General features: G+C 39.9%; 1 non-coding gene across 1 annotated transcript; it reads left to right on the forward strand.

Annotated features, from left to right (window-relative positions):
* Positions 1 to 11,676: 11,676 nt before the first annotated feature.
* Positions 11,677 to 11,782, forward strand: LOC116281674 (U6 spliceosomal RNA). Its single transcript, XR_004191135.1, has one exon. It is a non-coding gene; the product is annotated as a U6 spliceosomal RNA (small nuclear RNA).
* Positions 11,783 to 12,216: the final 434 nt, after the last annotated feature.

Genomic DNA, 12,216 nt, shown 5'->3' on the forward strand with positions numbered 1-12,216 from the left:
CAGTGTCTGGTACAGGGAGCACAGAGCAAGAGAGCAGCAGGCCGGGCCTCAGATAGCTGGTGTTTGTCAGCTCTGGAGGAAGAGGTTTGAGAAGAATGATAAATACACACGTGTATATATATATATGTGTGTGTGTGTGTGTGTATGTGCAATAACTATCTCTGAATACACTTAGTTCTTAATTCACTTTTCTTTTAACTTCTAGAAGAAATAATACATATCAGAAAAGCATTTGCCATAGCAACCTTAAGGCAGAGATGATAATATACGTATTAGAGTTTAGGCCTTGAATCAAAGTCAAGGGCTTAAAACTTCGTGTGTCAGCAAGCCCCAGTGTGTTGGGGCTTTCATATTCCTGGCAACTCCACCCTTGAAGTAAAATGCACGAGAATTTATTGATTGTAGACACTGGCTTAGTGTAATTTTTGTTGCAAAGCTCAACAAGCATGCGACGGCACAGGTGAGAACTGCTTGTTTTATAGCTCTGAATGGTGGCAAGAACTGATGCTATTAAAATATTACAGTTATTAAACTGTTTCTTCAGAGCCACTCCTCTGTTAGAGCACATGGCAGTTGATTTCTCCATCCTCCTAGGAGGCTTACCTGGCAGAGCCAAGCTGGGGCATCTTGATCCATTGTACCAAGTGTCGGTCTGACTTATTAAGATCCCTTCTGAGGGAAGAGGACACAAGGTGGAGGATCTTCTTAATGCTCTGTGACTCAAACCACAGGTGGGAGGTGTGGGGACGAAAAAGGCACAGGATTCTGTGGTTCTCCTACAAGGCTGGTGCAGGTTGAATGACCAACGCTCATACTTTTGTCAGCCCTGGTTTCTCTGAAGACAGACTGGGATGTTCCAACTTTTTGTTGATATCAAGCTACTCTTTTTAAAAAAAAATTGGGCAAAAAAGTAAAAGTGGTACCAATAGGTAGTCTACAGTCGATTGGTCTGAGTGTGTGTGCTTGAATTTGTGTGCGAGGGTGGTGTGTGTGTGAGAGAGAGAGAGAGAGTGAAAGAGAGAAAATAAAAGCAAGACTGAACAAAAGAGCAAGCCAGCACAGGGGAGAGAGTAAGGAGAAAAGGAAAAGATTATGATGAATGATAACTAGTAAACGATGAGACAATCATATTGGAAATGAAGACTACAGGAATGTAATGCAGTTTTCATGTTGAACATGGTAAACACATTTTTAAAATTCATTTTATGGTAAATTTGTAAAAATCTCTGCATTTCAGGCTTAACTCTTACCCTCCTCACTTCTTCCGTTCTTTGATTGCCTTTGAGAACAAGTGTGGCATACCCGGGAGAAGGTGGGAGTAGTTTGGAAGAAGAGAAAGAAAAATAAATTGCGTTCAGAAATTAGATCATCCCCCAAAGATTAAAATAGGAAAAAAACAATCAGTATTTCCATGACCAGTCCTAAAACTAACTTGTCATTTCAAATTTTTTGGCACTGAGAATACATCTTAAAAAGTGCTGGCCTGGCCACTTGTTCTTGGTAAAATGCTAAGGAGAGATGCCTAAGTGAATTAAGCCGTCAGCCTGCTATTGGCTTAATCCCAGCTTCATTGTCTACTGATCACATTACCCTGTTAATCCAATTGCCCAAATCCCCTGTTGAGTTATCCACATCAGGTTGTCCTCTTTCTGGTGCAGTTTTCCACCCACTGTTGCAGAAATATTTGCAATACTTCAGCATACCGTCAGCTTTCCCAGGAAAGGGTGCTGGTGAAGGCTGTCCCCCAGTGGGGCCTGATGGGCAGGCCAGGGGTGGAGAGGGGTAACGTGTTGTTGAGGGGTGCAGGGCTGCTGCTGAGTCCCTGCTTCTCTCTCAGTTGAACTCAGGACTCAGAATTTTATCTCAAAAAATTATTTCTCAACTTACCTAATATAAGAGTCCACCGGGGGTACTTAATAAACAAGACTGTATTGTATAGCACAGGGAAATACATACAGGATCATGAAAATATTGATTCCCAAACTCTCCCCCTGAAGATCCTGACTCAGCTAGCTTGGGGCGAGTCCCTGTAATGAGTATTTTGAATCATTTCTAGTAGTTCTTGTGATTAGTCAAGTTTGAGAAGACATTGAAATATTCATCATGATTCATTTCAATTTATAGGGCCCAAGAGGCCAAATTTACAAACCATCCTAACATGTCATTAGACATAAATTATACCATTGAGAACTTTTTTTAGCAGTTTATAAAAATAATCATGTAAATATCACTGAAATTAATGTAGTAATGTATCCACAAAGATTTTCATAAAACTAAGAATATAAAATAAATGTAGTAACCTTTTTTTGATATTTTATATTGTGGTTGAATATATACATAACATAAAATTTACCATTGTAACCCTTTTTTGCGTGTGCAATTCAGTGGCGTTAAGCACATTCACACTGAGCGCAGCCATTGCTATGGTCCATCTCCAGAACTTTTTTATCATCCCAAACTGAAACTCTACACGTCAAAGAATAACTCCCATCCTCCATCCCTGGTAACCACCGTTCTACTTTCTGTCTCTATGAATCTGACTATTCTAGGTACCTCATATAAGTGGAATCATAGAATATTTGTCCTTGTGTGTCTGACTTATTTCATTTAGTGTGATGCTTTCAATGTATTTTCCTCCCTTTTTAAGCCTGGAAATATTTCGTTGTATATTTACATCACATTCTATTTATCCTTTCACCTGTTGATCGACATTTGGGTCATTTCCACCTTTCGTTATGATGCGTAATGCTGATATGAACACGGATGTACAAGTATCTGTTCACGTCCCTGCTTTAGTAAGTGGATTTTCATGGTTATAAATGTCAGAGGACTCATTCAATATACTCTGATTTCCCGCTACATCAGTAACAGATGTGGAGACCTTACGCGGATCTTCCAAATCTGGCAAAATCCTCTCATTTCCTAGATGGGGAAAAGAGGGTCTCAGAAATGCTTAGTGACTTGCCCAAGGACACACAGCTTGTTGAATTAGGATGTACTCTTTATCAGGCCCAGCAAGGCACGTAAAATGAATTGCATTTAATGAAACCAACCTTATAGGCACTTTCATCCTAATATAGACTGGAAGCCCTTGCATGGTGACAACTCTGTCTTTTCCCTTTTGTAACCCTGTGCTGAGCACTAACAACACATAATAGGACCTCAGAGGTTATTGAGTAAAATATTCCCGTGCGTAGATACAACAACTGTGTGAATATGCTTTGAAGGAAATGATACACAGGTTGTAAATACAGGGGCCGATGACTGTCATAACACAGAGGTGCCCAACCGCAGTGCCAGAATAGACTGGTTGCCCACAATCTGTTGACAGGTGGTGAGAACTGACCTCTCTCTTTGCCATAGCTAGCACCTCTTCCAGGTGCACAGAGCCTTCAAGCAACCTTATGCATTTCACCCACTGTACACAAAAAATAAACTTTTTCCTCTGCATGCTGTGATGTGGAAAAGTAAAAAGCAAAGGGCCAGGCTGGCAAAATGGAGCTTGGAAGGACCAGGAGGAGATGGAGATAGCAATGTTTCATCATTACCTCTGGCTGCATGTTAATCTCCAGGGGAGCTGTGCCCAGCTTCCTTGCCAGTCCAATTAAAGGAGAATTTCTGGAGAAGGCATCACAGGCATTAATATATTTTTTAAAGCTCTCTCAGGGGAATCCAGTGTGTATCAGGGCTGAGAACTAATGGTGTAAAGCGAGGCAGAGAGAACAGACTTCTAGAAACAAGGAAAGACTGCCATGGAAACACCTTCTTTTTGAGCCTCCTCTTGAATTGTATGCAATTAACTCAAGGGAGGCTCTCCTGGAGGCCTGCGGTGGGAGGTGCGGGCAGACAGAGCTCAGCAGACACATTCCTGTGTACATCTGAGGTAACTCCCAAGCCCGCATCTCCTTCTCACTACCACCCCTCTCCCAAGAGGGCTGTGGGCTCATTGCCACTGGAGAGGAATAGGACAAGAACCAGAAGTGAACACACGTGTTTCTGGTTATTACAAACAAAAGCCTGGGTTCTCAGGGAAGTTTAGGTAAGTAGGTTTAGAGAGTCTTCTCGTGAAACATAAAGAGAGAAGGCCTTTCCCCAGACTGGAGAGAGCGTCCTCTCAGGGGGGTACCGCTGCCTTCTCAGCAGCACAGCCAGGGAGAGAGCCACACCCGGGCAGCAACGCTGGGCTCTGAGTCTGCACAGATGTGACCCCGGGAGGCCTGGGTCAAGTTTCCTGTGCCCAAGCATGGTCCAGATGTAGCAGCGAGGCTCTGGACCCAAGGACCATGTCAACGAGGACAGTGGATGTTTTGATGGGAAACTGTGTATCCAACCACCAAAGTCCAGATGCCATCTGTCCCTGTGCCCCCTCTCAATACTTCAGTCCCCTTGTTATGGGATCCGTGGCACTGGCCTAAGGAGTGGGAGTTGGGGAGCTCCTGGAGGACCTGAGGTTGCTTTTCTCTCTCCTTACTCTGGTGGAACTGTGACACAGAGACTGATGTTTAATTGCTATGAAAGACTGAAAAATTAATGCCTCACGTTACTGATTTATTGGACTGAGACTTATACCTGTGTGTAGACACTTTTTAAAAATATTAAGTAAGTCATAGGAATGAAGAGAAACAGGAGGTGGTGAAGCAGGAATTAGGTGCGCCATAACATCATATTATGCTTTTATTATGACATTCATCATACGGAAATAACATTGTTTGATTATCAGCCTGGGTTTTCTCCATTAGACATTTCCTGAGGATAAGGACTGTGTCTTATCCAGCTTTGTAGTTCTAACACTTAGTACTATGCCTGGCACAAAGCAAGCCCGCGCAGCTCCTCATGAGTAAGCTCACAGCTGGTCAGCTGAATAGCGAGTGGAATGCACAGCTCCCCACGCGGGGATGAACTGCATAGCAAGTAGAGGAGAAGCTCAAGGAAAAAGAGTCAGCACACGTCCCCACGGTGACCAGTGTAATGGGTATCAAACAGATACAGCTGCAGACTCTGAAATGTAGGCAAGTTTCACGGCTGGAGAAACTAGTTTGCTGTAGTCAAAGTTCATGAGACAAGTATCTGCTCATACAAATACTATCAAATGTCTTACAGTAAGTTGTGATGTGTTTGGGAACTAAAGCTTGAAATAAAGAATGACCCCGTGGTATGGTATCTTACTCATGCAGCCAAAGCTGTGATGCAGAATAGTGTTGATTAAATTACTGAAGAAAAGAAAGATTTATTTCCACCAAGTTCCTGAGGAGTTCCTAAGAACCTGGACGCTGTAGCTATTACTTTGAGCCTATTGGAAGAATGATATGATACTGGAACTCTTTGCACTTAGAACGTTTATGTCAAACCCAAAGGAATTTCTGGTGGGAAGGTTCAGCAGGCTGGGGTCGAGCAGGGGAAGTCACGAAGGGCAAGGGGACTGCTGGGCTGCCCCAGCCATGTCCAGGACGGGGCGTCCGCTGTGCTTACGGCTGTGGTGAGATCTGTTCACCTCTCATGTGCACAACCCTGGGACCCTTCCCGTTTGCTGGAGGAGGGCTCCTCAACCCCACCTTTGTTGAATATGTTGATTGAACAAATTCAGTCCTGGTTAAAGAAGGCTTATTAACAGCTTGTGGTCAAATGATAGAAATATGGGTTGAGTGCCAAGATTGTAAGGAACTTTTAAAAATTGGTCAAATAATCATTCCTGAAAAGTTCTGAAAAGACAAAATCAGACCTGAGGGAAGGTCTTCAGTGTCTGGTTTCTCAATTCAGCCTGTAGTCACGTGCTGTTTAAGAACATTATTAATGCCTTAGGAAAATAAATAAAGATTTCAAAGACCTTAACAAGTATGTGTGTACAGTTTTTATTTTATTTGACTATAGAGATAACTATCATTATAGGAAATGTGGAAAAATGTAAGATATATAGAAAAATATTTAAACCCTATAATGTGTATGTTTTAATATAGTTGTACAGTTATTTTTATTTTTATTTCTGCCATTTCTCCTGCTGTTAAAGAATTTCCCCACATTATTCAAATTTTTAAAATATAATTTTTAATGGATAGCATTCCAACTTATGAAAGTGTAATTTAATTAGCTCACCCCAAATGTTGAATGTTTAAATTGTTTCCGGTTTTGTGTGGATGTGTTGTTATTGAAAATAATGCTACAGTAAACATATTTGTTCATGAATAGCTCATAGTTCAAAGATTAGTTCCTTGACCAATCAAGATGGTTCAGTCAAAGGTGTAAACAAAAATGTAAGGGTTTTATTTTAATTTTTTCCAAATTGCTTTCATTTTGGTTTCTTTTCTTTTTTTCAAATGGAGGTACTGGGAATTGAACCAAGTACCTTGTGCATGCTCAGCATGCGCTCTACCAACTGAGCTATACCCCCACTCCCCAAATTGCTCTCTAGAGCGTATATCCTTCAACTCTCCTACATAACAGCATAGACTAACACTGAACAACAGAACTCTTATCATTAATGAAAATGCTCTATATCCGCATTGTCTGACATAGTAGCCCCTAGTTACACCTGATTACTAGGCACTTGCAATGTGGTCAATGTGACTGAGGAAATAAAATTCTAATTTTACTTACTTTTAATTAATTAAATTTAAGTAGTTACATGTGCTTCCAGCTCCTATATTAGAAAGCACAGGGAGACAGTTTCTGTATCACTAAACCCTTAACTCTGAGGAATGGGTAACGGAGCTTGTCAGTGGCCACCCATAACCTCCCAGGCCTAACTTCTGCAGTGTGGGAAGGGCTTACTTCTCCTGCCCTGGGGGGCCTTCCCTAGCAACTAGCACCCATGATGCTCAGGGCAGGCTGCAAGTCGAGGAGTCTTAACAATGGAGTAATAGGATTTGGTGTATAAATACCCCCACGGGGTTGGGGAAAGTCACTGTAGATATCTCAGAGGCACAAATTCTATCCAAACCTCAAGAGTTCCAAGCAGGATGAAGTTGTTATTTAACGAGGCAACAGGCTTGTTAGCTTACCTTTTACAGGCTGTCTTACCTTCCTTGTCTCACTTCTCCTCTTCTATCCTAATATTTCTTTGCATCTACTTTCTCTCAGAATCTACTTGGGAAACCAAAACTACCAGTTCCAGAAATATATCTACATGTTGGAACAATTGAAGGCACTATGTTCTTGGAGCATGCAGTGAGGAAATGAGGAAATGCAATGAGGAAAGACATTGAAGATGATACAAATAAATGGAACGATACACCTGCTCATGGACTGAACAATCAATACTGTTAAAATGGCCACACTACCCAAAGCAGTCTAAAGATTCAATCCAACCCCTCTCAAAATACCAGACATTTTTTCCCAGAACTGGAACAAATAATCTTAAAATATGTACGGCTCCACAAAAGACCCTAAATAGCCAAAGCAATATTGAGAAAAAAATACAGCTGTATTATCTTCCGTGTTTTCAAACTATACTGCAAAGCTACAGTAATGGTATTGGCACAAAAACAAACACACAGATCAGCAGACCAGAATAGACAGCCCCAAAATAAACTCATGCTTATATGGTCAATTTATCTAAGACAAAAAGGAAACAAGAATATGCAGTGAGGAAAAGACAGCTTCTTCAATCAGTATTGTTGGGAAAGGTGGACAGCTACACACACACAAATAAAACTGGATTATTTTTGTACACCATACACAAAAATAAATTAAATGGATTAAATACTTAAATATAAGGTCTGAAACCACAAAACTAGACAAAAATATAGGCAGTTATCTCTTTAACATGGGTTCTTAGCAATTTTTTTTTTTACTGTGTCTCCTTGGGCAAGGGGAACAAAAGCAATAATAAACAAAAGGGACTGTATCAAGTTAAAAAGCTTTTTGCACAGTGGCGGAAATTACTAACAAAATGAAAAGGCAACCTACTGAGTGGGAGAAGATATGTGTAAATGATGTATCAGATAAGAAGGGGATATTCAAAATACATAAAGAACTTAAATAACTCAATATTAAAAAAAAATAAAACAACCAGATGAAAAAATGGGCAGAGGACCTGAATAGACATTTTTCTGGAGAAGGCATGCAGGTGCCCAACAGGCACATAACAAGATGCTCAGCATCACTCATCATTGTGGAAATGCAAATGAGAATCACAATGAGATACTACCTCACAATTGTCAGGATGGCTATTATCAAAAAGACAACAGATAACAAGTGTTGAAGAGGATGTGGAGAAAAGGGAATTCTAGTACACTGTTGGTGGGAATGTAAGTTGTACAGCTACTACAGAGAAGAGTATGAAGATTCCTCAAAAAAATAAGAATAGAACTACCATACAATCCAACAATTCCACTTCTGGGTATTAATCCAAAGAAACTAAAAACATTCATTTGAAAAGATGTATATATACTCTTATATTTATTGCAGCATTTTTTTATAATAGCCAAGATATGGAAGCAACCTAAGTGTCCATTGATTGATGAATGGATACAAAAGTGTGGTATATATGCAAGGGAATATTACTCAGTCATAAAAAGAATGAAATCTTGCCATCTGTAGCAACATGGATGGACCTGGAGGCTATTATGCTAAGTAAAATAAGTCAGACAGAGAAAAACAAATACTGTATGATTTCACTTATATGTGGAATCCAAACAAAACAAAACAAAACAAAACAGAATCAGACATTGACAACAAACTGGTGATTGCCAGAGGGGAGGGAGTGGAGGGACAGACAAAATAGGTGAAGGGGATTAAGAGGTACAAACTTCCAGCTCTAAAATGAATAAATCACAGGGATGTAATATACATATAGTGAATAATATTGTAACAACTTTGGGTGGTGACAGTAACTGGTCTTACCACAGTGATCATTTCACAGTGTATAAAAATATCAAATCACTTAGTTATACACCTGAAACTAATATAATACTGTACGTTAATTATAACTCAGTTTTTTAAAAAGTAAGGGTTCAAGTAATGGAGTCAGACAGCTGAAGTTCAAAACTTGGCCTTTCCTTTTTTTTTTGCACAAATGACCTTGGGCAAATTATATAACCAAGTCTCAGTTTCTTCTTTTGCAAAAAGGAAGATAATACGTGTGCCTGCTCATAGGGTCATGACAGTGTATGAAAAGCAAACAGCAAATGTTGACACAGCATTAATTGTTATTTTACTAACTGTGATTTTAATAATAGTGTGGAGTGCTATTCGCTTAGTGGGCCAACTTTGTGTACGAAAAATGTTTATCTTCTAAGGTGCTTCACAGAAGAATTGGCCAGTGGGGAGATAAAGAGAGCATTTCACAGGTGTGGCACTCGGGTCTCGGGTCATTCACTGTGACACAAGCTGAAGCGTGTGCTGTTTCTGATACTCAGAGACAGACCTGGCTAGAGGCGTCAGAAGAACAGTCCAATGAACTTGTCAGACCCTGAGGTCTGAGGGCACAGTCCTTTGTAAGACTGATCTCACTTCAGATCCAGTTGCAAGTTTAGGGGTGCCCAGGGCCACCGTCACTTCTGAACAGCTAGCTACAAATTTGGATGTCCCCACAACCACTGTAGGTTCCATAATTCACTAGAAGGCTCACAAAGCTCACTGAGAGTACATATGATCATAGTTTCATTATGGCAAAGGGGTATAAATTGAAGCAGCCAAGAGAAGAGACATTTAGGACACAGTCTGAGAGAGTTTCAAATGCAAATCTTCCATCTTCCTCTAGATGTGGTCCCTTCCCAGTACTGAAATGTGACAATACTCAGAGCATTGCCAGCCAGGGAAGTGCTCTCAGTCTTCGGTGTCCAAAGTTTTATTAAGAGTTTATTAGGTGGGCAAGCTTGGTTGATTCACAACAAAGACATTTCCATCACTTGGCAAATTCCAAGGGTGAGAAGTTAACTCCCAGGGACAAAGGCCAGCCAAGCCCTTTATGATGCTGACAGTAATTGTACCGAACTGCACTGAGTTCATGGGATCTGTAATTACTGGGGAGATAGAGCATAATGTGTGGACCCAGTGCCCTATTTCTCCCTGAACACCCTGAAAGCTTTTGGTTTCAAAGACTAAAACGGAAATAACAGGAGGAGAACTCTTTCACAGTTCACAGCAGACCACAGCCACAGGACTCTTCAGAAACTCCTGAAAACCATCCAAGTTTGCCACATCGCCTGGCTGAGCTGACCCAGATACAGGGCAGGGGAGACGTGAGAACCTTCTTTATATTCTGCAACCCAGTTTGCCCTTGAAGTTTCCTGCATCCAGGGGAGAAACAGGCAAGTGAGGAACAGAAGAGGCAGGGGACAAAACAGAAACCTCTCCTTTCCTCTGACTTCTTTCAAAGAAATAAACACCAGCAACCAAACACTGTCTATTCATTTCTAAAATCAAACGGAGGTATTAGCTGAATTCATGGGGCAATTTGCCTTCACACATCACCCAGGGTTCACCTTTCCCAATTGGGGTAAGGAACCACGCCAACAAATTATTCTTAGGCAATTTTGGCCTAGCATGGAGGTGGGCCAGGATGGTTAGGAGTTTTGATTTATACTGTGAAAGCTGCTAGGAAAAATAAAAACCAAAACTGTCCCCAAATGGATTTGTCATCTTGTATAAAGCCCTTGATTATTAGACAGCCTTAACTCTCTGATTTGTTAATGATTACTGACATTAAATTTCAAGCTCAAAATGGAAAGGATTTGATTTAACATTCAGATTAACAAAAGCTTCATACGGTCCTCCCAGCCATCCAGCGATGTGAGTGAAAAGCAAATGAGGTCATATAGAATTCTGAGTTGAGTGGAGAAATAAATGTCAAACACTTGCTTGAGTTTCAATTTGACTGTGATTTCGTAGGGAGGAACCACTTTGACAAACCAGAGTGGCTGAAGGTGACATTTAGCCTTTGGGTATGCTAGGTTTTCCTTTTCAATCAAAACCCTGAAGTACAATCACTTGATTTCTATCACCATGGAAGCTGACGTGCTGAAGATTAATCTAGCGCTTGAGAGTAAAAATCAACTGTATTTTAAAAATTAATTTTATGGAAAATTACTCTCTAATATATGCTAATTGCTTCTGCAGTTGAGACCAAATTACTTCCTTTTAAAAAGTGAGGTTTGTGGGTAAGCTTTTCATATGTTCCTACAATATGAATACAAACCCATTCACTCATATGGTCATTCTAGGACAATTCTATAGGTTTTTCAGAACTATGTTTTGTTGTTTAATTACATTTAGATATACATACTGGTATGCTTCTCAAAATACCTAAATTCTTAGAGTCTCTTTGGGAAAGAAACCTTTCATTAGGGATTGCAATTACATGAATTTTGAATCACTGCTGATCAGATAATGTTCCTTGATTATTAGCAAATCCAAATAATAAATAGTTGACATAGAATGACTGATTCTTTTTTTGCTTTTTTAATAAATACAAAATATATTTTAATATTTTTGGTTGAGAAACACACTTATTTAAAAAATAAAAATAATATTAAAAGAAATACAGAGAAGTCTCTCGTTCCTATTCTTGTCCTCATCTACCAAATACCCCCTCCTTGTAGGTAACCCTGTTGATTATATTCTACTACTTTTACATTATTTCTATGTGCAAACATAAGAGAACAGAAGTATGCATTCTGATGCTTCTTCATTCTGCTCAAAGGAGCACACCAAACACATTCTTACTAAAGGTAAGTTTCAGTGCTCACTTCAGCAGCACATGCACTAATATAGGAACAATGCAGAGAAGATTAGCGTGGCCCCTGTTCAAGATGACACGCAAATTTGTGAAGTGTTCCATATTTTTTTTTCACTTCAAAACCCAGAATTTTATAACTGGCATAAACATTTCCATTGCATCAAAACAACAGAATACCTAGAAATAAATTTAACCAAGGAGGTTACCTATACTCTGAAAACTGTAAAACATTGATGAAGGGAATTGAAGATTATACAAGGAAGTGGAAAAGATATCTTGTGCTCTTGGATTGGAAGAATCAACATTATCAGAATGGCCATGCTTCCCAAAGCAATCTGCAGATCCAGTGTGAGCCCTGTAAAAATGCTCACGATAATTTTTCACCAAACTGGAATGAACAATCCCAAAATTTGTATGGGACCATGAAAGACCCAGAATTGCCAAAGCAAAAAAACAAACAAACAAATAAACAAACAAACAAACAAACAATTAAAGAATATCCAACAATAAAAAAAGATATTTCAGAATTATTTCCTTATCAG

Source organism: Vicugna pacos, chromosome 8, assembly GCF_048564905.1.
Source record: "Vicugna pacos chromosome 8, VicPac4, whole genome shotgun sequence".
NCBI lineage: Eukaryota > Metazoa > Chordata > Mammalia > Artiodactyla > Camelidae > Vicugna > Vicugna pacos.